The following is a 24,580-nucleotide window of genomic DNA, read 5'->3' on the forward strand; positions in this document are numbered from 1 at the left end:
TATAGACTATCCTGGCATTTGTTAAATGAGTATACCTTCTTACTCAGTTCTTAAGTATTTGGTTTATTTTAAGAATTAAAAAAATTAAGATGCACTGAGCTTATTTTTATACTAGATGTTATCCAGATCCTATATGATGTTACAGAGGGCAAAAATATCATATTGTATTCATTGTATATTCATCTCTGTATTTCCAAAACCTAATAAAGTCTACAGCCCCACAGTAGACACTCAATAGATGCTTACTGAGTGAAAGATTCCTTAACTTCTGTAGTACTTTACAAATTCCAAAGTAGTTTCATACATATGATTTTGTATAATACTATAATAGCCCTTTGAGGTATTTATAATACATTTTTCAGATGAGAAAATAGATTTAAAAGAGGAAAATGACTTTCCAAGTCACAAAGATTTTGAATCCAAATCTTCTTCCTTCTGTTTTAGTTTAGTCTAGTCACAATGCTTCCCTTCTATGAGTAAAGTATATTTTAAATCACTACACACCCAGAGACATACAGAGATATAGAGGCTATCTATAGGTTTGTCTGCTCAGCACCACACCTCCTTTAGGGGACCAAATGCTGCCATTCATACTATTCTATGCTTCTGGTCACTGGAGTATGAAAATGATCCATTTCAAGCCCATAATAGTACTCCAAACTATTCCAATTTTAGTCCTGGAGAATTTTTCAATTTAGAGGTAAAAAGGGTTATTGTCCTTTCAAATTTCAGAGTAGAAGAATGGAAAGTGAGTGTGGTCTGTTTATGGCCATGGAGGAAGAGTATTGTAGTTGGAGAAAAATAAGGCAAGCCAATTGTGATGTATAAAGATATAGAGCCCCAGACTGATCACGCCAAATAGGTCAGCTTCATCCTACGTATATTGAACCATATGAAATTACCATTTTTTTGTAGGTCAAAAATGGCTAAATATCATTTTCATTTGGCTCAATCTAACATGCAATATTATCCAGAATCTTAATAATAGAGATTAATCACTTAATAATAGTGATTTCCAGCTCAAGACTCTCTTGAGATAAATGGGAAAATGAAGGCCTAGAAATGTCAAAAGAGTAGCTAAAGGTTAGTACTAATGCAGGTTTTCTGAATTTCAGGCTAGGACCCTGTCCATTAAGCATAATGAGTCTAAAATTTTAAACTAGTCACTTTCAAATTTCATAAACCAGTTGCTCTTCACCACTTGTTTTATTTTAAATTTAGATTATTTTCTTCTTTGTTAAGCCTAGGGAAAGAGAAATATGCTGTATGACTCAAGGCAGACAGATTTACTTGTTACAAACTTTTCCAGGAGAAATAATTGATAGATTTTGACTAGTATCATGAACTTTAAAACCAAAAGAAATAACCTGACACGAGTTAAACGCATGGTCATTTTAAAGGCAAAATTCACATATGCAAAATTCTGACTAGTATATTTTTTCTTTTTAATTAGATCTTCCAAGGAATGTCACAAACTTCTGTGTTTATAAGAAATAACTGGAGTTGCTTTTTCAACATGCAGGTTCCTGAGCCCCACTCAGACCACTAACTTAGTCTTTGGGGATGGGCATAAGCACCTTCTTTTTTTTTACCCCATGTAGAGATGGAGATCTTACTATACTGCCCAGGCTGGTCTTGAACTTCTGACCTCAAGAGATCCTCATGCCTTAGCCTCCTGAAGTACTGGGATTACAGGCATGAGCCACCTCATTCTGCCCTTTAACAAGTTCACGAGGGGTTCTTATACACTCAAGTTTAAGCAGTAGCGTCTTAAGTATTGCCATTCTCAGGGATTCTGTCACTTAATATGCTTCTTTACACTGGAAGGTGAGAATGTTGAGAACACATCCCTTTAAAATGACTACATTGCCACACTTATCAATAGACTATGATGTAGGACTCAGGTGTATTGAGTGGGAAGTGATTCCACACGTGGGGCAACTCAGCAGCTCCTATTAATTAGCTTATCACCTACACATGGATGTCTATATTGCTCAACTCTTTGTCCTAACAACATAATGTTTCTGAAGAACAATTGAGTGTTTGTGGCTCAGACCCTATGCATGTATCTTCAACTAAAGTCATTATTATTGTTTTCCCGAAATCTGCTTTAACTTCTACATTATCTACTTAAGTTAATTGTACTATGAATCACCCGTCTAATCAAGCCAGAAAACTCAGAGTGGTCCTCATGTCTATGTTTCTCATCTAATTAGACACGTAGTCGTGTTGTTGAACCTACTTTTCAAACATCTCTTGCTCGGATTGTTTTTTTTCTCATAAGCCTTATTGCCATTGCCATAAGGCCTTCCCTTAGAGGTTTATCATCTCTTCTGGGCTTTTAAAATGCCTCCTAGAAGTCTTCCCTGTCTCTAGTCTCAAGCTTTCTGTAGTCCATCATTCACATTACTATTGAAAATAAATTCAAAATGCAAATCAGATTTTGCCACTCCTAAGATAGTTCCTCATTACCTGCCAGATAAGGTCCAATTCATTTGCATGGCACACAAGGCCATTTGTGATCTGATTTCACTTTTCAGTACTGACCCTGGGCAGTTCAAGGGGCAACATCTCAATGCTGAATATATCATTAAAAAAAAAAAATCTACTTTTCACTGCAGTTGTCTTTCCTGACGCATTCTTAATATTTTCTTTAAGAGATTACACTAACCTTAATGCAAGTCCTTTGATCCAAAATCTCTTTAAGTTAATTTATCCCTCTATACCAGCATCCATCTGAAAATCCTAAAGGTTTATTTCTCAGCTGCTGAAAGTCTCTTCCTTGCTTATTCTTTGGGCTAGTTAAGAGATACATTTGTATTTGATCCTACAAGATCCTACCTTATTTACAAGTTGCTTCTTATCTATCCTTTATAAAGCACAGCAGGCACCAGAGACTAGGCCTGGAAGGTTGCTGGGTGTAAACATCCTGTGTCCCTCTTCCACTAAGCACTGTAAAAAAAGGTTCTGATTTTTCCCAGCCACTATAAAGTCCTTTTGTTTGCATTCAGAAGTAAGGTGACTGATTTACTTTCTTAGCTGTGAATAGCTTAGCCACTAGGATCTTTAAAAACAGCCTGAGATCACTTAAGTTGTCCGCATTCTTAGAATCCAGTAGCACATTAAAAAATTAATAACACTGCCACAACCTCATGTGTCAGTTTGTTTTAATGATTAATAAACCTGCTGTCTGAACACTGACCTTGAAGGCATGACTTCATGTTGTGGGTTAAGGCTGTTTCATCTTGTTTTGTTGTCAGTGTACATGGACAATGTTGGGCATTAAAGGACATTTCCTTTATCCTTTTTGTAAGTCCATCTTCTAATCTTTTTTTTTTTTTTTAACACTTATACTCATTTTTACAGTGTTCGTATCACTTAGGTTCTAAGATCTCTATATTTCTTTTCAAGTGGTGGTTGTCAGAGTTAGAGGGTGTCGTGTTAGAGGTTTCACTGTCACTGAAAACACAAGGAAGCTTGCTTGATGGTCCTTATACTCCAGATTTCAATTTTATCAGTCAGAAAAAAGTGCAGTGCCTTGTGCTCACTCATGGTCAGCTAATTATTCTTTTCTTTTTGATAATCTGTTTTGTTGTTGTTTTCTGTCATACCTGCCACCACTCAATACTATATCCTTTGTTTTGAACATTTCTCTAATTGTCTAAAGTCATTGTGAATCCCAACCATTACAGTTAATGGTTACCCGTGACTGGAGATGTTTGGGGGCATCACTTCTATCTTCTCGTACAGGTCTCACAGGAATATTAAACCCTAGGCCCATGAAAATTTACTTATATACCAACAAATACCTGCAAGAAAATTCAAGGAAGAGAATTTCACCCACATAGCAACAAACCACGTAAAATACCTAGAAACAATCTTAAGAGGAAATGTGAGATTCATTACAAAGGAAAAAAAATACAAAACCACTGAGATAAAAAGAAAGTTTTAAAAATAGATTTTGTAGCTGAGAAAGACCTAGCATTCACCCAGAAGGCCTTAAAGTGAGTGAGTTAAGGAAATGAATGCCAGAGTCTGAAGAGTCTGTGCTGCTGCTGGAGGACCTGCTGCTGGGAAGCCACAGCCACTTTGTGACTTTGGCTTTCTAAATAGACCAAAATCAAGAAAGCTTGGTGAGTATTACACCACCTGCAACCCAAGTTACAATAGGAACACTGATTGCAATTAGCATTTGGTCAAGCTACAGTGTTTTTTCTAGGTAATATTTTCTAATTTCATTTTATGAGAAAATATGGCCATTTTTGTTTAGTATTTAAAAATCATTGCAAACTCTCATTGACAGATTTTAAATGTGATTATTTATTGAAGGTCAATAAACACTTGGCATTAAAAGGTCAAACTTTACATAAAAAATTGGACATTTTAGCTTCAATATGGTTCGTTTTTAAAAAACCGTTACATGACTTTTTTTGGGAGAGAGTAAAACTGAAACTTTCTGGCATACTGAACACCCAAGAAATAATTCTTAAGGTAGTTTGATTTTCTACAAGTTTCAAAAAAATTTTTTAAATAACCTAAATGAAATTTTTCCTTGAGGTGATTATATCTCCCTGTCTCTGAACAGAATATTCCAAGCACACATTAAATTTCTTTGGATATCACAGGTTAAGAAGAACAGGGGAAGTAAGGAGCTTTCAATGCAAATTCTGTCCAGCCATTCAACAGCTGTGCACTTTGGGCAAGTCAATAAATCTCTCTGATCCTTGTATTACACACAAAGTGAGTTGTTTACTTTGCCAGGTTCTCATGAGGGAGAAAATCAGAGCATAGATTATACACAACTACATATAGCAGTATTGTTTCAAGTTAAGTTTGGGATTCAAAAGAAAAGATAACTAACTTTTTTTTGAGTGATACTTTTATGCCAGGCACTTCACACGTTTTATCTTCTTTAATATTCATAACAACTTTATAAGGTAGGTATTATTCTTATTTTGTCAATCATTGAGATATGAAAGCTTAGAAAAGCTGAGTAACCTGCTATTTGCAAACAATGATGAGAGATTTAGAACTAAGTGCGTCAGGCATTTTATTCATTTTTGAGGGGTAAATCAAGGTCCAGAAGGATTATTTGAATTTGCCATGGTCACATACTCATCAAAACTGAGATTTAAATATAATATTTTCACTTGTCAGTTTATTGGAGGATTTTTTTTTTCAGTTTTTGCATCACTAGAAGAAAGTATATAACTGCACATTTCTTGATATGATAGTATTAATTTCAAAAGTGTGATAGTGATATTATGGTTAATATTTTCTAGAGTCCTTTCTTTTAGAGATACAGTCTAGAATACTTGTGATTGAGCAGTAAATGATGTCTAGAGTTTGTTTTAAAATTGCTTGGAGGTGAAGAGGATTGTGTATGGTTTGAGGGTACAGATGAAACAAGACTAGCATGAGTTAATAAATTTTGAAACTGGGTGATGAAATCTAAATCTACTTGATTTCAAAGCCTAAACATTGTTGTCAGGTGTAGCCCCTAAATACCATCAATTACAGCACTGTGTATCTAGGTCTTTTCTAAATGAAGTAAAGTAGTGATTTTTGAAAACCACCAACGATGATGCACTCTTCCCATCTTCTGCATTTGAGTGTATGCTTTCCCTCTGGGTAGCACTCTGTAGCATCTCAGGCCACTCTCACTACTGACTGACATCGTCTAAATTCATGCAGTTCCTCTTTTACTTTGCAGATGAAGAGATTTATTCACCCAGCTAAAGCCTCTGAATTGCTGCTGATACTGTGTGGCTTACTTTGTTGAGACATGAAGTGATTCCCAAAGTCTCCAAATGGCTATCTGTGGAAGTCTTCCGGTAGGCAGCTAGCTTCTGTTGCCCACACAGAAATATTCACTACTGAGCTTTCTACTGGTTCTGAAATCTGCATTGGAAATTGTCTGCTCACAGAGAAGTGGGTTTATCATGAAGTTATCAAAGCTTAAGTTTTTAGGCTCACCACCTGTCTGGGCTGCTTCTAAGATCCCAGCAATACGATTAGAGTGTTGTGAATTCAAAGAATTCTTTAGTCCTTGCCAAGAAAACTTGAATTTTCCTGAAATCTTACAATATTTTCCAAATGTGATAACAGTCCTAAAATATGGAAAAAAGCATTGCAGATTATGTTTTAAAATTAATTAGTAAAATATTATGTTATTTTTCTGGATGCTTGTGGTAAATATCAGTTTTTCAAGACTTGTAATTTGTTGTGATTTCTTTTCTCCTTGTCTATGAGTTTTCATTTTTGAACCTAATTGCTTGTATTCATCGTTTTGAGTTTTCTTAAAAAATGTATTCCTAAATTATATTGGCTTTAGGGATCATAAAACCTGGACCCATGCATGTACCCACCCCATTATCTTGGCATCATTTGTATACTGAACTATTTGTCTTTCTCTAGAGAGTTTATACAGCTCCCCAAAGGCTCTCTAGTTCTTTCTGTCTTAGGAGAAAGGGGGACTCACCCTGAAAAGTTGGCTCAGGGTGTTGATCCCGGTGAATCCAGACAGTAGTATACCAATGTTCTCATGCTTCCGCTTGTCTCGTAGGAGTGGGGCTGTGTTTTCACAGCTTTTACCTTTCCTCTTCTGAGACATATGATCGGGTCTAAGCCACATTACTGTCTGTGAGGACTGACTCCTTAGTATGCTATGCATACCCACAAATCCAGTAACTCTAGTTCACCTGGTCCGGTGGCGCACATGCCCTGCCATCTTAGCAAGATAATAGTATCTTCTCTATAAGCCTTCCCCTTAGTGGAGGCTATCTGCGTGTACTCTTTAGACTCCAGCCTCTTGTTAGGAGAAAGCAGGGCTATTATCTCAGGGTCCGTAGTTTGGGGAGGAGAGGCACACAAATGACTCTCAGAGAACTTAGGAATCCATGATGTTTCCTACCAGGATGCAGCTGGATTCACACATAGACTCTCATAGTATCTGAGCTGCATTGTAATCATTGCTAGACTGTCCTACATGCCGAGTAAGCTTTGGGTAATAACTATATTTTCTGAGTTGAAAACAGAAAAACAGCGGGAAATTTTTGAGTGTCTTTGTAGGGGTTATAGAAATATGTAAAATATGAATTGTCCTAGAAAATCTGGAAAAACATGTATTTAAAGAGCAGTTTACTGGTGTTTAAAATGACCCTAGGTTGCTGTGCACTTTGAATTCCTTTAGCTGTTCTTCATGTTTCATCTCTTCCTTGCTGTCTGGTTAGTAATGATCATTTCTTGCTGCTGTCTATAAGTCTGCCAGTTAAGTCTTTCTTCATAGTATAGGTAGTGGTTTTCATAGTGAGTCTGGAGCCAGGCTGTTTGGGTGGAAATCTCAGATCTGCCATAAAGACACATGCACACGTATGTTTATTGCGGCACTATTCACAATAGCAAAGACTTGGAATCAACCCAAATGTCCATCAGTGACAGACTGGATTAAGAAAATGTGGCACATATACACCATGGAATACTATGAAGCCATAAAAAAGGATGAGTTTGTGTCCTTTGTAGGGACGTGGATGCAGCTGGAAACCATCATTCTTAGCAAACTATTACAAGAACAGAAAACCAAACACCGCATGTTCTCACTCATAGATGGGAACTGAACAATGAGATCACTTGGACTCGGGAAGGGGAACATCACACACCGGGGCCTATCATGGGGAGGGGGGAGGGGGGAGGGATTGCATTGGGAGTTATACCTGATGTAAATGACAAGTTGATGGGTGCTGACGAGTTGATGGGTGCAGCACAGCAACATGGCACAAGTATACATATGTAACAAACCTGCACGTTATGCACATGTACCCTAGAACTTAAAGTATAATAATAATAAATTAATTAATTAAAAAAAAAAAGCCATGTAACTGTGGGGAAGTTACTTAACCTTTCTGCTCTTCAGTTTTCTCATGTATGAAGTGGCAGAAAATAATAGTACCTATGTCTTAAGGTTGCTATGAAGATTAAGGGAAATAAAATGCTTAAAACAATGCCCTGAAAATAATAGGTGCTCAATAAATGTCTGTTATTGTCATCCTCTTTCTCATTTGTTGTTTTGAATCTCCTAAGGACTTGGAAAACAGACAATCAACTCCTTTGAACTCTAAATAAGATACAAATTCAGCCAAGTGTTGTGGCATGTACTTGTAGTCACAGCTACTCAGGAGACTAAGGTAGAAGGATCACTTGAGGCCAGGAGTTGGAGGCTGCAGTGAGCTAAGATTGTGCCACTGCACTCCTGCGTGGGTGACAGACAGACTCTCTGTCTTGAAAGAAAAAAGTAATAATTAATTTTTAAAAATAAATAAGATAAAATTGCATAGTCTTTGAGTGCATAACAAAAAAGCCTAATTAGTAAAGTGTTTGAGCATTAATGTGGCTGTCCCATTCAGGCAGGAAAAAGCTTTAATGAAGAACCTTCTTCTTCTTTTTTTTTTTTTTTAAATGCTGCTCACCTCACCAGTCCTTCTGATTAACAGAATCTTGACCCCAATTATCAGTCTAGACAAATTATTTTTTGTTTGTTTGTTTTTGTTTTGAAAGAGAGTCTCGCTCTGTTGCCCAGGCTGGAGAGCAGTGGCATGATCTCTGCTCAGTGCAAGCTCCGCCTCCTGGGTTCACGCCATTCTCCTTCCTCAGCCTCCTGAGTAGCTGGAACTACAGGCGCGCCCGCCACCTCGCCCAGCTAATTTTGTTTTTGTATTTTTAGTAGAGACGGGGTTTCACCATTTTAGCCAGGATGGTCTCGATCTCCTGAACTCGTGGTCCACCCGCCTTGGCCTCCCAAAGTGCTGGGATTACAGGTGTGAGCCACCATGCCTGGCCTAGACAAATAATTTTAATGTTATACAAAGTAGTATTAATTTAAGTCTTTATAATAGTGACAAAAAGTGACAAAAAGATGAAAATGACTTGGCCTGAAATATGAGCATATAACTTGCAAGTAGCTATATTAAATACAGTGATGCTCAGAATAAATTTTAAATAATGTTCTGTGTGGTTCTCATGTTGATTTCTAATGTTCTATGGATAGCAACTGGTGTCAACTTTAGTCAATAGAGGATAAAGGAAACATCTCTGTCATCGTTCAGTGTAGATTCTTTTCTTTCGTCATCCTGATTTTCACAAGCTTCAGCAGTTATTAATTCTAGCTATCCTTCCTCCTTGTTGGTCCCCAGCAGACCTATGCAAGGCTGCAAATTTCAGGGCATGATCAACCTTGAACTAATTCTGAGACAATATCTTTTGTCTCTGTGATGAAAGTGACTGAAGATTATGAGGCTCAGCACATAGAAGTCTCTCAATAAATACTTATTAAATGAATGAATGATTGCTTTGGTTTTCAGTGGAAAGAGAATAATACACATGATCTATAAAAACTCCCTGAATTGCACAGGAATCACTAAGCCTAAACTGTTGTGTTTCTTGTGTCACACTATTAAACATCATCCTGAGTCTTTCAGCCAGGACTTGTATTGTTTGGTGCATGCATGAAATCATATGTGCACAAGGCTATATATTCACAAGCTGTGTGATACTTGTTCTGGTAGGTAAGAGGTCTTTTTGCTTGGTTTAACTGGATGGGTAACATTGTGAGATAGTAGATTGCAGACAGGAAAGCAGTGAATATCATTGTTAAACATGTTAAAATTCATTTAAGTTAAAATTTTTTATTTTGCTTTAATTCCTGAACTTTTATTTGCCTATGGTCAATCTTTTTTAGGTTACTTTTGTCTCAGTAAACTTTGTTTACAAGCATTCAAGGCACTAATAGTGGCATTGTTTTTATTACATTTTCTGTATTAGAGATTATAATATGCTTCTGAACATCTGATAAAAGAAAAAGAAAAGGGAGCAGTTAAATAAGTGACCTAAAATCAGGACTAAATTCAAAACAAGCTTAAAGGTTTGCCGTGAACGAAAAAATTTAAAATTTAGTTGCTCCATCTAGTGGTGAACTGTTATATGACTTTAGTGAAAAGATTTTAGTTTTTCATGTTGAAGATTCTATTCAAATTTTGTTCTGGTAGGTAGAAAAAAAGTATTTAATGGACTTACTATCTTATTTTGCCACTTAAAATAACAAAATTTACCCAACATGAAAAGAAAACCACTACTTAATGAATCTAAATAAACGTAAAGACACATCTGTAACCAACTCAAATTTCATACAATTATTTCTTTCTCAATCAGTCTAGGAACGAGCTTCAACATTTATATCTGTATCTATACTCAACCTAAAATTATATATCACCCTGAAAGTTTAGGCCTAGCCCGAGTTCACAGGAGAGAAATGTTAATAGGGAGATCAACCCCTCTGCAGTTACGATCATGGGCTTTTTGATTCAGGCCTTAATAAGGCCTGAGAAATGTTCTAAGTTGTATAAAAATATCAACCTAGCCAAAAGATATTTAGAAATCAAGATTACATGTTTACCTGAATGGAATATGTTGCTGTGGTTAACAATGGGCTCTAAGCCAGGCTACTTGAGTTCAAATTCTGGAAAGTGCTGATTAGCTGTGTGACCTTTGTGCCTTGGTTTCTTCATTTATGAAATGAAAATACTACTACCTCTCTCACAGAGTTATAAAGTTAGATACTGCCTGGAAGGCACTTGGAATTGCACCTGACACAGAATAAGTACTCCAATAAAAAAATTTCTAGTATCGTTATTGACTTCATTTTCTGTATTTGTGATTTTTTTTTTTATATGTAATTGAACTGTGCCAAGTACTCAGACAGTTTGTCAAGACATTGGGAATCTCCTGCTTCTCTGACTCAGTGAAGTGTTCCCACCCTAGGAGAGACAGCAGTCCAAATCCCATTCTACCACATTGATTTTTTTACACATTATTGTTATTATTTTAGAAATGGGGTCTCCCTGTGTTGCCCAGGCTGGACTCAAACTTCTGGGCTCACACAGTCTTCCCATCTCAGCCTCCCGAGTAGCTGGGACTACAGGCACCTGCCACCATGCCCGACGTAAACATTATTGATATGGTCAGTCATTCCTTTTCCAAATTCAGCTCTCTTTCTCAGAATTTCAGCACTCACTCGAAAGCAGAAATAGTGTGCTTGCTCCTGGGCATGCCCCGACGTCTGTTTATTTCCTCCTCAGTACTTCAAAACCATGATTTGATTTTAGTCTTTTCTGACAGCAAAGCAAAAGTTCGATCAGAAAACATGGAATGACAGATTCCATTAGAATCTGGAGAAAATAGCATGCTGGGTTGAGCACGTTAGACTACATTTTTTGGAAGGGTGTGAGCCATGAAAATACCTTTTTTTCCAGGATCTAATTGCAAGTTACCTTGTACATATCTGAAAGTGCTTAAAAACACTGACTGTGGAGCCAGAATTCCTAGTTTTAAAGCTTATCTCTACCAATTTGTTAGTTGAATAACTTTGGGCAAATGATTGACTTCTTTGAGCCAGTTTTTATGCACTTATAAAAGCTAAATAAAAGAACCTATCTTAAAAGTTGTTCTGCAAATTATATGAACTAATATGTATAAAGTATTAATAGCCGGAATACTGTGTGGCGTGTAGTAAGTACTGTGTAAGCGTTACTTGTTACAGAGTCATTATTTGTGGATGGTCATTATTCTGTGGAGGATGAAATATTGTATCCAAATTCAACATAGGAAGAGACTTACTCTTTGCCTTTCATCTTTTTGTGATATCTTTCTATATACTTTTTTCTTTCTTTTTCTTTTTCGAGATGGAGTCTTGCTTTGTTGTCCAGGCTGGAGTGCAATGCCATGATCTCAGCTCACTGCAACCTCTGCCTCCCACATTCAAGTGATTCTCTCGCCTCAGTCTCCAGAGTATCTGGGATTACAGGCACCCGCCATCATGTGCAGCTAATTTTTGTGTTTTTGTAGAGACGGAGTTTCACCATGTTGGCCAGGCTGGTTCTTGAATGCCTGACTTCAGGTGATCCACCTGTCTCTGCCTCTCAAAGTGTTGGGATTACAGGTGTGAGCCACCGCGCCCGGCCTATACTCTTTTCTTGACTCTGGTCTTGAATTTTCTTTGCCTCTTCCCAGCCTTTTACTTCCAGTTTTTCTTCTTAGATGGTACTGTTGACTTCAGAAACTCTTTTCTCCTATTCATACACTTTTCTCTAACCTTTTCAATTCTTACCAGGGAAACTCAAGGTTCCCTGGTCATGTCAAGGACATGAAGTATGTTTGTTCTATACGTGTTTCGAATGCCTTGCATGGAGTTATAGTAGGTGCTCAATAGACACACATGAGTGAAGTATACAGAAAAACCAGCTTGCAGCCATTGGCTCACGCCTGTAATCCCAGCACTTTGAGAGGTTAAGGTGGGCAGATCACAAGGTCAGGAGTTCAAGACCACCCTGGACAAGATGGTGAAACCCCGTCTCTACTAAAAATACAAAAATTAGCTGGCCATGGTGGTGGGTACCTGTAATCCCAGCTACTCAGGAGGCTGAGGCAGAGAATTGCTTGAGCCCGGGAAGCAGAGGTTGTAGTGAGCCAAGATCGCACTACTGCACTTCAGCCTGGGAGACAGAGTGAGACTTAGTCTTGAAAACAAACAAAAACAAACAAACAACAACAAAAAATTAAAACCAGCTTGCATTTGCACCTGAAGTTTGTGATTGTCTCTGAAAAGTATACCTACAATTACAACAATTATTTTTATTTACTTAGCAATCATAAATGCCAGGCACTGTAGTAAGGATTTCATGTAGCATGATCTCATTTAATGGCAATTTTTAGGGTGGGGGGGAAATCCTGTAAGTTTCTTTTAAAAACATTTTAATTGACAAAAACTATGTATTTATCATGTACAACATCATTCTGAAACATGTATACATTGAAATGACTAAATCAAGCTAATTAACATATGCATTACATCACACATTCTTTGTGTGTGTGTGGTGAGAACACTTAAAAGCTACCCTTTAAGCAATTTTCAAGAATACAATACTTTGTTATTAACTATAGTCATCATATTGTACAATAAATCTTCTGAACTTATTCCTGCTGTCTAACTGAAATTTTATATCCTTTGACTAACATCTTCCCCACTACTCCCTACCCCCAGCCTTTGGTAACCACCATTACACTGTCTACTTCTATGATTTCAACTTTTTTACATTCTACATATGAGATCATATGCTATTTGTCTCTGATTGCCTGGCTTATTTCACTTAATGTTCTCCAGGTTTATTTTTCCATGTTGTGGCAAATGACAGGATTTCCTTCTTTTAAAAGGCTGAATAGGATTACATTGTGTATATGTACCACATTTTTTTGGTATATTCATCTGTTGATGGACATTTAGGCTGATTCTTTTAGTTATTATAAACAATGCTTCAGTGAACATGGGAATACAGATATTTCTTAGGCTTATTCCCTATCTTAGCTATTATAAATAATACTGCAATGAACATGGAAGTGCAACTATCCCTTCAATATACTGATTTCATTTCCTTTGGGTACATAACAAGTAGTGGGATTGCTGGATCCCTATTAGTTTCAATTTACAAATCAGGAAGTTGAGTTTCAGAAAATATAAATTACATGCCCAGAGTGTCATTTGCTAATGACCAAAGCATCTTTCTTCTGAAAGAGCCCCCTATTTGTTATTGGAGAGTGCCTTCATTTTTTTATTCCTCTTAATATGTTGGATGCAGCTATAGTTTTTTGGTCTACTATCTCTTGCCAGGCAAGCACGTTTGCTGAACTTCCCTAGAGAACTACACATTTGAGAGGTTGCAAGTTCAAATACTATGGGAGCCATACAGAGAACATCAGGAGTGAGGTATACCAAGTATTTGTTGTATGAGGGGTATGGACTGTGTCTACATGGGAGCAGTTCTAACTTAACTCCAACCCAAAATTGTCAGCAGAAAAGCAGATCCAATGTTGACATACATTCTGATTTTTCAAGAGCAGCTGGAAATCTTGAGTTTTATGTGTAACCTCTGAATCCCACACCTGAAATTTAAATATTGTCTCAAAGAAAGAATCTTATATAGGCCACACAGAATAGGCCCGTAGGCCATATCTAGCCCTTGGGCACCTATACACTAAAAACAGTGGAGGCCCTGGTTCCTCTACTCTGAAACTAAGTAAGCTCCAGGCCCAATGACAGGGACAAGCATGAGCTGCAAATAGTTGTCATCAGTCTAGGGGATGCATGTGCATATGAGGAGCAGAAGCTTCCCCATCAGCAAATAGGTTGTTGTGCAGTTTTTTTTTCTTCTTTTTGATGCTGTCTCTTGACTGGGAACTTGATAATTCCTACTGTTAGCAAACTCAAGCAAGTGCTTGACTTGGAATACCTCCCTGTCTCCTTAGGTTTCCTAAATAAGCATTTTTTATTTTAATTCTCTGTGAAGAAAAACAACTGTGCATAGTAATTCATTCAATGGGGCGAGAGACTGAATATAAATCATTGAATCACTTAGAAGGTTAAATATAAAAAGAGCCCCACTGAAACAGAGAGAGAGAGAGAGAGGATATACACCACCATTCCGGTTCTAGCCACCAAGTCTAGCAGATTGGCTTTCTTCTAATCTACATAATCCTCTAGTTGCCTGACTCCATGCTTCATGATGGGAGGGGCCTTGTCTTGCCACAGCAGTATCCCCAGGCTCTAGTACGTTGTCTTAATACAATGTAGGGGTTCAATAAATATTTGTTAACTCTCAGCCTTTCAACTTAGATGATATCCTGTCACCCTAAATTTAGTATGTTCAAATCTGAATGTCTCCAAATCAGCTCCCTTCTGGACCTCCGGGTTTCTATAAATGGCATTGTTATTTTCTTATTCATGCAAGCTTGGAAGCTTCGAGTCACCTTGGAAATCCCTTGTTTTCCTCATCCTGTCAGTCGCCAGGTCCTGTTAATCCTCAGTGAGTAATGTCGGTTATATCCTCGCTATCCTTCCCTTCCCTGTCCACGTCACTCTAGCCTAAGCCACCCGTGACCTCATGCCACAGGGACCAGTGCAGTCGTTGCTTAACTGCTCTCCTCAGTTTTATGCCTTCCTCTCCCTAATATGTTTATCACAGGAAAACAAATTTTTGAGGACTTTAGCCTTTGGGGTTTCCCATTATTTATTACTGAGTCTAGACTTAGCTTTTCATTGCAGACAAGTCACAATTTATTCATACTTAACACACCAGTCTTAATATCCATTATGCCACCACACAAATCCTCTCTTTTAGTCACACTGGTTCCATGAGTAGTTCCTGAAAACACTGAGCAGAGATTTTCTTTTTCTTTTTTACATTTCATATTTCCTTAGCTGCTTCTGGTTAAATAAATCTTTCCCCAAATTTCTGTTCTATACTAGTTTTTTGGTGAGACAAATGCTTGTCTTTTTTTTTTCCCCAATATAAATCTCCCTGACATTCTAGCACACTAATTAGATCATGAATATAGGATGTATTCCATATACTGTTTTATAGAAAGGTAGTAGAGTATAGTAGTCAAACATAGCCCCTGGAGCCAGGCAGCTGACTTCAAATGATTTCAATCCTACCACACACTATCGCGGTGACTTCGGGCAAGTAACTAAATCTGTCTGTGCCTTAATTATCTCATGATGCCTATTTTGAAAGATTGCTAAGAGAATTAAATGGGTCACTGCATGTATAACAATGCCTAGCCCAGGATAAGTACCATAAAAGTGTCAACTATCATCATCATCTTCACTATCATCATCATGTTATTCTTTTATGTGTATGTCATTTCTCCATAACTGATTTGTAAACCCTTTCAAATCAGAAGTTTCCACATATCCCTCTGCTTTGCACATCACAGAAAAGCAGTGTGATGCAAAGCTTTGTGGTAGTCAAGACACCAGGCCTGTCAGATTAGGCAGGTCTCTCCACTTCTTTGAGACCCCATTTGCTTATGTGTAAAATAGAAATATTTTTTTCTTAATGTTTATATTGTGTATTCAGTTAAAGTGTTTCATAGACAATAACTCATTGATTATCTGCCTACCTACCTCACATATGAGATAATTTATGTAAGCACGCTGGAAATTGAGGCATGCAGATGTAACCTGTATTACCAAGGTGCTCAGTAAGTGCTTTTTGATGAATGGGATCAAATGCTCCACTGTCTTTATTTTTTTCCAATGTAAACTCCATTTAAAGTGAATTAGAAGAATTTCTTTTTGATGTTTTTCATCAATAGTGTCCCAATTTTCTCGTGAAGCCCCTCCCTCCTTTCATTCCAGGGCATCATTGTTTCTTTTAGAGTGGCAGGTAGTGACTGTGAATTCAGGCAGCTGGTTCTATGGTGTGTTGGTGCCTGGAGAAATCGTATAGACTGAAGACATCTCTTAAAATAATATGTTTTAACTCTTATTCCAAAGGGTTTAGGATTTTTTGCCTGCTGTTTATCAGAATGATCACAATCCTTTTTCAGAGTAAAAAGAGATGCTAGATTTAGGGGAAGGGGAATAGAATAATGAGGTATAGAAAACCAAATATTATCATGGGAGAAAAGAAAATCAGAACAGGAAACTGACATAAGAACAATAACTGTATTAGATTAAAAATAAATTAAATGGGGGAGTCATGTAAGATGAATATGATTTCCTTTAGTCAAGAAACTGTGGCTTGTTTAGTTTTTGTGAAGTGTAATATTACCAAAACCATAGTAAAAATAATGAGTACAGAGGGGTGTATGATACAGCCAGCTGTGGGAATTTCTAGGCTGGCTTCTGTGCTAATTATTAAGTATTCCAGCTCTCATCCTATATTCAAACCAAGCATCCGTAAACTCTAGCAGGATGAAGCATAGGAAGATATTCAAATACCAAAGTAACTATGGAAATGGGAGGAACAAAGAAGAATTCTTGGAAGTCTCTGGGTAAAGATAAAAGGAAAACAGAATAAAGAAGATCTCACAGCAGGGGCCTGTGACAGATCTTCAAATCAGGAAGTCAGAGAAGATGAAATGAAGCAGAGCCAAATCTCCACATCCAGGGAGATGGCCCGTAGATTATAACTACCCTGTTAACTTTCAGGTAACTCACACAGGAGAACAGAACTGGAAACACATAAAACATAAGTTTAATTATCTCAGTAAATGATGCAAAAAAAAAATAGCAAGAATTTTGAAAATGATCTTACATTTAGGAAGATTTTGTAGACTGCCTGAATGTCTTAACCTGGAGAATAGCATTTCTGGATTAGCCAAATTCTAAGTGTGAATTTTTTTCCAAAATGTTAGGAAACCAAGCTTGCTTTGCCTATAAACTTGGGGGATTCACAGACAGATAGATGAATAGAGAGAGATATATAGAGATGCCAAACAAAAGTTTTTTGAAAGAAGATTATAGTTTTATGCCAAACTAAATAAAAGGCAATGGGCCACTGCATTTGGGTGATGTATAGATTATCTACTTCAATGCAACAAACGCCTTCAAATGTAAGTGTCTCCACATGGTTTCTTATTTTTTTTTAATTTGCTTGTTCATGAGGTCTCTCAAGGCCTAGGCTTGGAATTCACACACAGTCATTTTCTTTCATTCAGTCAAACCAAGTCTCTATCAGCTCACATTCATGGGGTGGGAAAATTGACTCCTCCTCTTCATGGAAAGAGCTGCAAAGAATTTCTTTTGTGGCTATTTTAATCTATCGTAGGTGTTTAACTCAATTACAAAATCAGACAAGAGATGTGAAACAATTTGAATTAAACTGAAAACTTCTAAATTATTGCAAAGTATTATTATTACATAGCTGACCAATTGTTCCTCCTCTCCTTTTATAGTGTCTTCTTGGCATATGTACTCATGAGGAACTTCAGGACAGGATACTGCAGGCATGCTGAGCCTATTGGCAGGGTATTAGGCCATGCAACACCTCCATCTTTTTGCTCTTTGCGATTCAGTAGCTTAGGCATGTGTCTGCTACTAATTCAATGATGTGTAAAATGTACTGAATTTCTGAAAGAGTTTTCCGTGTGCTGTAAATCTTGTGATAGTATTTATTACTAGCTCAAGTACTGATCTCTAAATGTCTAGTTCCAAGGAAATTTATATTTTAACTAAGTTAGATAGGTTTTTGTCTTCTTAAATTTTCGTACCAGAGGGCCTAAAGATAAATAACAGAACCAAAAAAAAAAAAAAGAAGAAGAAGAGAGAAAAAATGTTTAATTACCTTGTTTATTTAGCTCTGTGATGTCCTCTCAAAACTCAACAATGACAATGGGCTCAAGGACTCAGTGCTTGTTTGTAGTAGTCGTCTCTTGAGGTGGCTCTACAATGCAGGGTTCCCCTTTTCTGAGGAGCTGCCATCATGCACAGACATGTCCTCTGATGACCTTTGCCCTGATAGCTGTGTCTACATTAGCCATCTTTATTCCCTGGACCATGACTAATTGGCTCAGGTCTGTCACCTGACCTAAGCTGGGCCAATCAGTTTGTCTCTTTTGTGTACTGGAAGTGTTGCAAGAAGAGAAACAGCATAATTTGAAAGTCGTTGGCGGTTGAGACACATTGTAAAACGCTGGAAAGAAGGCCCACAACCTCCTGCAGAGCAAACACCCTAGTTCCTAACCTTTCTGATCCAAGTTTTCCTTTGATCCTGTAAGCTGTTCTAGTATTCTTCCAGTACATTCTCTGTTTTTTTCAAAACTAGTAGAGTTAGTTGTTGTTACTTGTTATCAAGAGAAACTTACCTGACAGAGGATACCCACATCCATGGCTGAATAGTCAGAAGAAAATGGTTTTTCTGGGTGCTATTTCATTCATTCATTCATTTGACAGTCATTTATTGAGGGCCTATTACATATCAGTTACAGAGATAGGCACACGAATAAGATAGAAGGAGGTGTGAGGATAGTCACACCTACCTACAATTCCACTAAGTTGTGATAATACTAAAGTAGAGATACTTGCAAAGTGATGTGGGAGTACAGATAAGGGTACAAATGAACTCTTTGTGTAGGTTGGGGAAATGGGGTTAATCAGCTTGGACAAGGATGTAAGCTAAAAACTAAATCAAAGCTACACAGAAAATATAATCTCATTACATTACAGTGGTAACAAATGAAGAATTTCTACGTAGAAACTGAAGACCAGCTGTTCTCAATATCAACTCAGCTCTGCAGAGTGAAAACTGATTTGAACAGCAGCATGAGAGATTTAGATTACAGATGGAAGCATTTCCTGACAGTGAGAGTTGTTAACGTTGGGAGGTTGTAGAATCTTCTCTTCTGGAGGTTTGAAAAGTAATAGCTCTTCATCTGCCTGGGATGATGTTATTGTGATGCTGTCTAAAATAGGGAGATGGAAGATAATCACTCAAAGTCTTTTCTAGCTTAGAAATTTTTATAACACTGTCATTTGAAAAAAAAAAGACTTCTTAAAAAGCAGTTTTAGGTTCAAGCAAAGCTGAGAGTAAGATACGGAAATTTCCCATGTACCCTCTGCCCCCACTTGCACAGCCTCTGCCGTTATCCATATCTCCCACCAGCATGGTACATTTCTTACAACTGACAGACCTGCCTTGACATAATTATCACCCCAAATTCATAGTTTACATGGGGGTTCACTCTTGGTGTTGTACATTCTGTAAGTTTGAACAAATGTATAATGACATGTATCCACTATTATAGTATCCTATAGAATATTTCACTGTCCTAAAAATCCTGTGTTTTGCTTATTCCTCCTTCCCTCCCCTCAACCCTTGGCAACTACTGATATTTTTACTGTCTCCATAGTTTTGCCCTTTCCAGAATGTTACATAGTTGTAATCAAACAGCATGTAACTTTTCAGATTTTTTCTTTCACTTAGTAATATGCATTTAAATTTCCTCCATGTCTTTTCATAACTTAATGTCTCATTTCTTTTTAGCATTGAACATTATTTCATTGTTTGGAGGTACCACAGTTCATTTATCCATTCACCTATTGGAGAACTTCTTGGTTGCTTCCAAGTTTGGGCAATTATGAATAAAGCTGCTATAAATGTCCCTGTGCAGCTTTTTTGCATGGACATAAGCTTTCCGTTCCTTTGGGACACTGTCGATTTTTAGGAAAACTGTATAAAATGGATAAAAAAATAAAATTAGGGGCAGAAAAGTAATGCCCAAAGTGGAAAAATAATCAAATTAACTATTCCCTCTTGAATCAGGAATGTGAGAAGTGAAGAGATTCAAGTCTTCAAGATTTGTTATTTTGGAAATTGTTTTGAAATCACGTAGTTGGTTGTTCTAGAACCTCTTGGTTGGGACTCAACTGATGGTCAACTAATAGAGGGTCCTGTCTTTTCCTTCTCAGCCCAGAGTCCTTTAGTTTTTCCTAATTCGCTTTGCAACTATCCCACCCATGATGAGATGACATTGCTGCTGCCTCAACCTGTAACTGGAGCCTCCTCATCCTATTCTCCAAAGGCCCATCCAGGTCCCTCCCTCCCTCCCTCCCTCCCTTCCTTCCTTCCTTCCTTCCTTCCTTCCTTCCTTCCTTCCTTCCTTCCTTCCTTCCTTCCTTCCTTTCCTAAATAGTATAACATGAACTTAAAATTAAAGCATGTGCTCAGAGAATGAGTCTAATTGGACTAAAGATAAGGTATATGAATAAAAAATAAAAATAGAACATGGAGTTACGTAAAAATGTGTGGATTTGCTAGACCACAAAGTTTAGAGTTCATTAAGTAGACATTGAAAAATTAATGAACATAACATTTGGAGGATGAGCATGTAAATGGTGTGTAGTGAAAGGCTCTTGAGAATTGTTAACAGATAGTTTAAAAAGTCAAAGTGGGGAATCATTCCAAATGTTACATTAACATTTTATTTTAGATGAACACCTGAAAGTGTACATGCATATAGCCCTATTTTGAAGTTGGGTTAAGGCCTTGTTTAATTTTTTTTTTTAATGTGGATACAGTTATTGATGTTCTAAGTTGTCTTTTTTGGTTCAATCATAACCATGATGCATTGCCTACAATTTTAGTTTTGGTTTCTTGAAAGCTGAACAAAACTTTAAAGATATTTGTAAAGCAGGCCAGGTGCAGTAGCTCATGCCTGTAATTCCAGGACTTCGGGAGGCTGAGGCGGTTGGATCACTTGAGGCCAGGAGTTCGAGATCAGCCTGGCCAACATAGTGAAACCCCTGTCTCTACTAAAAATACAAAAAATTAGCTGGCTGTAGTGGTGCACACTTGTTATCCTAGCTACTCAGGAGGCTAAGGCGTGAGAAAAACTTGAACCAGGGAGGCAGAGGTTGTAGTGAGCCAAGATCGGGCCACTGCTTTCCAGCCTGTGCAGCAGTGAGACTCTGTCTTGCAATCTTAATATAATATTCACTGAGATTTGTAATGCTTTTCCCCATTCTTTTATGCTTGTCTCACCTACACTTACTTTGACAGCAAATTTTTTAGCCACTGCTTTTACCTAGACTTCATCAAAGCATTTAGCTTAAGTTTTATAAACACAACTTTCTTTTCTCATACATGCTTCATCAGTTTACAAAATTTTTACCTCAAAAAAGCAATTAGAATAGTGAAAATGTACCTAGAAGTAATTATTGATAAGCATACAGCCTAGCCAATGGAAAGAGAAGTATGGGGATGTAGTGGAATATAGCCTACTAACCAGGATTAATATGATATAAACTATTCAGTGTACTTGGACTTAAGTCTTATATTTTAGAGAGAAAATGGAGAACATTGGTTAATTTGGCAAGCCAATTAGAAGAGCTTAGAGAAAGAGAAAAGAAGATTGGAATCTAGTTTTGAGAGTTTTTCATCAAAAAAAAAAGTTCATTTTTTTGGTGCCTCTATGTGAGTCTGACATACTACCTTTATTATATTACACTTCTACCCTTCTTTTTGCATTTCATACACATTCAATTTGTAATATTTTTTTTTCTTAAGATTCTGGAGCATAAAGGGGAAAAGAGGATGACAATATTTCAATGCCGTAGGTAGTACTTTCCTCTGGGATGAAAACATTGTTGACAAAGGGAGAAGGTTTTATTATACAGATTACAGAGGATTAAAAGAGAGATTATTTTGTGTCTTGGATTGGAATCTCCTCAAGAGACTTTATCTTGTAATCCTTTTTTATTGTTTTCTAGATCACACTTACTAGTGGGAATATGAGGGTTAGAAAGCAATTCAGAGTTTGTTTGCTTGTTTTTTTTTTTTTGTTTTTGTTTTTGTTTTTGTTTTTTGCAATTCAGAGTTTTTGACTTTTCTTACAGAGCTCCTGGGATAACTAGGTCATCAACATCTCCATCTAGTGGATTTTTCTTTCTTTCTTTTTTTTGAGACAGAGTCTCAATCTGTTGCCCAAGCTAGAGCAAAGCGGTATGATCAAGGCTCACTGCAGCCTCTGCCTCCTGGGTGATCTTCCCACCTCAGCCTCTTGTGTAGCTGGAACTACAGGCACACACCACTACACCTGGCTAATTTTTTGCAGAAGGGTTTTTGTCATGTTGCCTGGGCTGGTCTAGAACTCCTCAAGTCAAACAATCCACCTAGCTCGGCCTCCCAAAGTGTTGGGATTATAGGTGTAAACCACCGCCCCCGGCCAATCCGGTGAAATTTAAAAGGAAAAAAAAATGGCCAGGTGCGGTGGTTTACACTTGTAATCCCAGCACTTTGGGAGGCCGAGGCAGGCGGATTACCTGAGGTCAGGAGTTCAAGACCAGCTTGCCCAACATGGTGAAAACCCATGTCTACTAAAAATACAAAAATCAGCTGGGAGTGATGGTGCACGTCTGTAATCCCAGCTACTGGGGAGGCTGAGGCAGGAGAATCACTTGAGCCTGGAGGTGGCGGCTGCAGCGAGCCAAGATCACAGCACTATACTACAGCCTGGGTAACAGAGCGAGACTCTGTCTCAAAAACAAACAAACAAACAAACAAACAAAAAGAACAAGGAAAAAATCTCCCTCTAGTCCTCCTTAAGGTATATAAATAAAAAAACATATCCCTGTCCCAACTTCCTCCATGAGTTTAGTTAGGACCCTTGGAAACCTTCAGAAAGTAAGACTTTCCTAGTTCAATGCTGTACTTGGTACTGATTCATATAGGACTTTGCATCTTGGGAACCAAAACTTCAGGTACTGTGGTAACTGATCCTGTGGAAATAGTATATGCTTATTTCTTGAAAAAGAAAGATATAAAATGATGAATTATTTTGCTTTAAGAATAAAATAAGGCTTAACTAAACAGTTGAAAGGACTGAAATGTATCCCATGGTGTAGCAGAAAATTATTCAACCAGTTACAGTCTCGAGGGACAATTAAGTTATCTTTTGTTGCTATTTTTTTCTGATAAAGATAAGGAATATAGTATTGTCCAAAACCTCAAGAGGTGCTATTTATTTCAAGTGGAATGGAGGGAATTGCTTTGATGGATTATACAAAATGAAGAACAGTTAAAATAGTCAAATATCCATTCCCATGATCCACATGGATATGGCAGTCATAGGCTCTGGGGCCACAGCAATGATTCTTGGGATGGACTATCACAAGGATTGGGAATATTGGACAAAACTGCTTTACCTGAGTAAAGTGCTGTCTGGTGGTGTTGGTGGTGCTTTCTTTTGACAGCGTGTATTGGGGATATGCGTTTATGTAAGTTCACCATCTAGGTTGCTTACCAGTGCTTTGAAACTGATGAATAAACTGGGCTTCTCACTTGCATGGGCCTTTTAGTATGCTCATATGGTCATACGTATAAATGATATTTGAAAAAGTAAGATAAGTTAACTGCAATTTATTAAGATCACTAGGTCATTCTGGTTTGACTTCCACTGATGATTAATTTTATGTGTCAACTTGACTGGGCCATGGGATACCCAGATATTTTGTCAAACATTATTCTGGATATGTCTATGAGGATGTTGCTGACATTTTAAATTTTTAATTTAATTTTTATTTTTTTGGAGATGGGGTCTCACTATGTTTTCCAGATTGGTATCAAACTCCTGGCTTCAAGTTATCCTTCTGCCTTGGCCTCCCAAAGTATTGTGATTACAGGTGTGAGCCACTGTGGCTGGCCTGGTTTGTGGATGGTATTGACATTTGAGTTGGTAGCCTGAGTAAAGCAGATTGCTTTTCCTAATGTAAGTGGCCCTCATTTAATCAGTTGAAGTCCTGAATAGAACAAAAAAATCTGACCATTCCTTAAGTGCGAGGAAAGTTCGGTATGACTTCTTGGACTGGAACATCTGTCTTTTCCTGCCTTCAGAATGAAACTAAAGAACTGGATCTTCATAGATCTTAAGCCTACTGGGTTTTGGACTGGAACTACACAATTTTCCTGGGTCTCCATCTTGTCAACTGCAGATCTTGAAACTTCTTAGGCTCCATAATTGTGTGAACCAACCCAACTACTTATAACTCCTTTCCAGCTTTCTTTCTTTTCTCTCTCTCTTTCTTTCTCCTTCTTTCTTTCTTTCTTTCTTTCTTTCTTTCTTTCTTTCTTTCTTTCTTTCTTTCTTTCTTTCTTTCTTTCTTTCTTTCTTTTTCTTTCTTTCTTTCTCTCTGTATATATATGTATATATATACTTATGAATATTTGGGGTACTTGTCTGTATGTATTCCTATATA

At 37.4% G+C, this 24,580-nt stretch overlaps 1 protein-coding gene across 6 annotated transcripts in view; it reads left to right on the top strand.

The window, feature by feature from the left end:
• The window catches only part of LOC105482802 (uncharacterized), a 228,212-nt gene that overhangs the window by 19,177 nt on the left and 184,455 nt on the right, over positions 1-24,580 (top strand). The window contains exon 4 of one of the 6 annotated variants that reach the window (XM_071084362.1): positions 19,055-19,737. The exons of the other annotated variants lie outside the window; for them this stretch is intronic. The gene's annotated coding sequence lies outside the window, so the exon portion shown is untranslated. Of the gene's footprint in view, positions 1-19,054; positions 19,738-24,580 lie in introns of those variants that run through there. 6 annotated transcript variants of the gene reach the window in all.

This window comes from Macaca nemestrina, chromosome 1 (assembly GCF_043159975.1).
Source record: "Macaca nemestrina isolate mMacNem1 chromosome 1, mMacNem.hap1, whole genome shotgun sequence".
Classification (NCBI taxonomy): domain Eukaryota; kingdom Metazoa; phylum Chordata; class Mammalia; order Primates; family Cercopithecidae; genus Macaca; species Macaca nemestrina.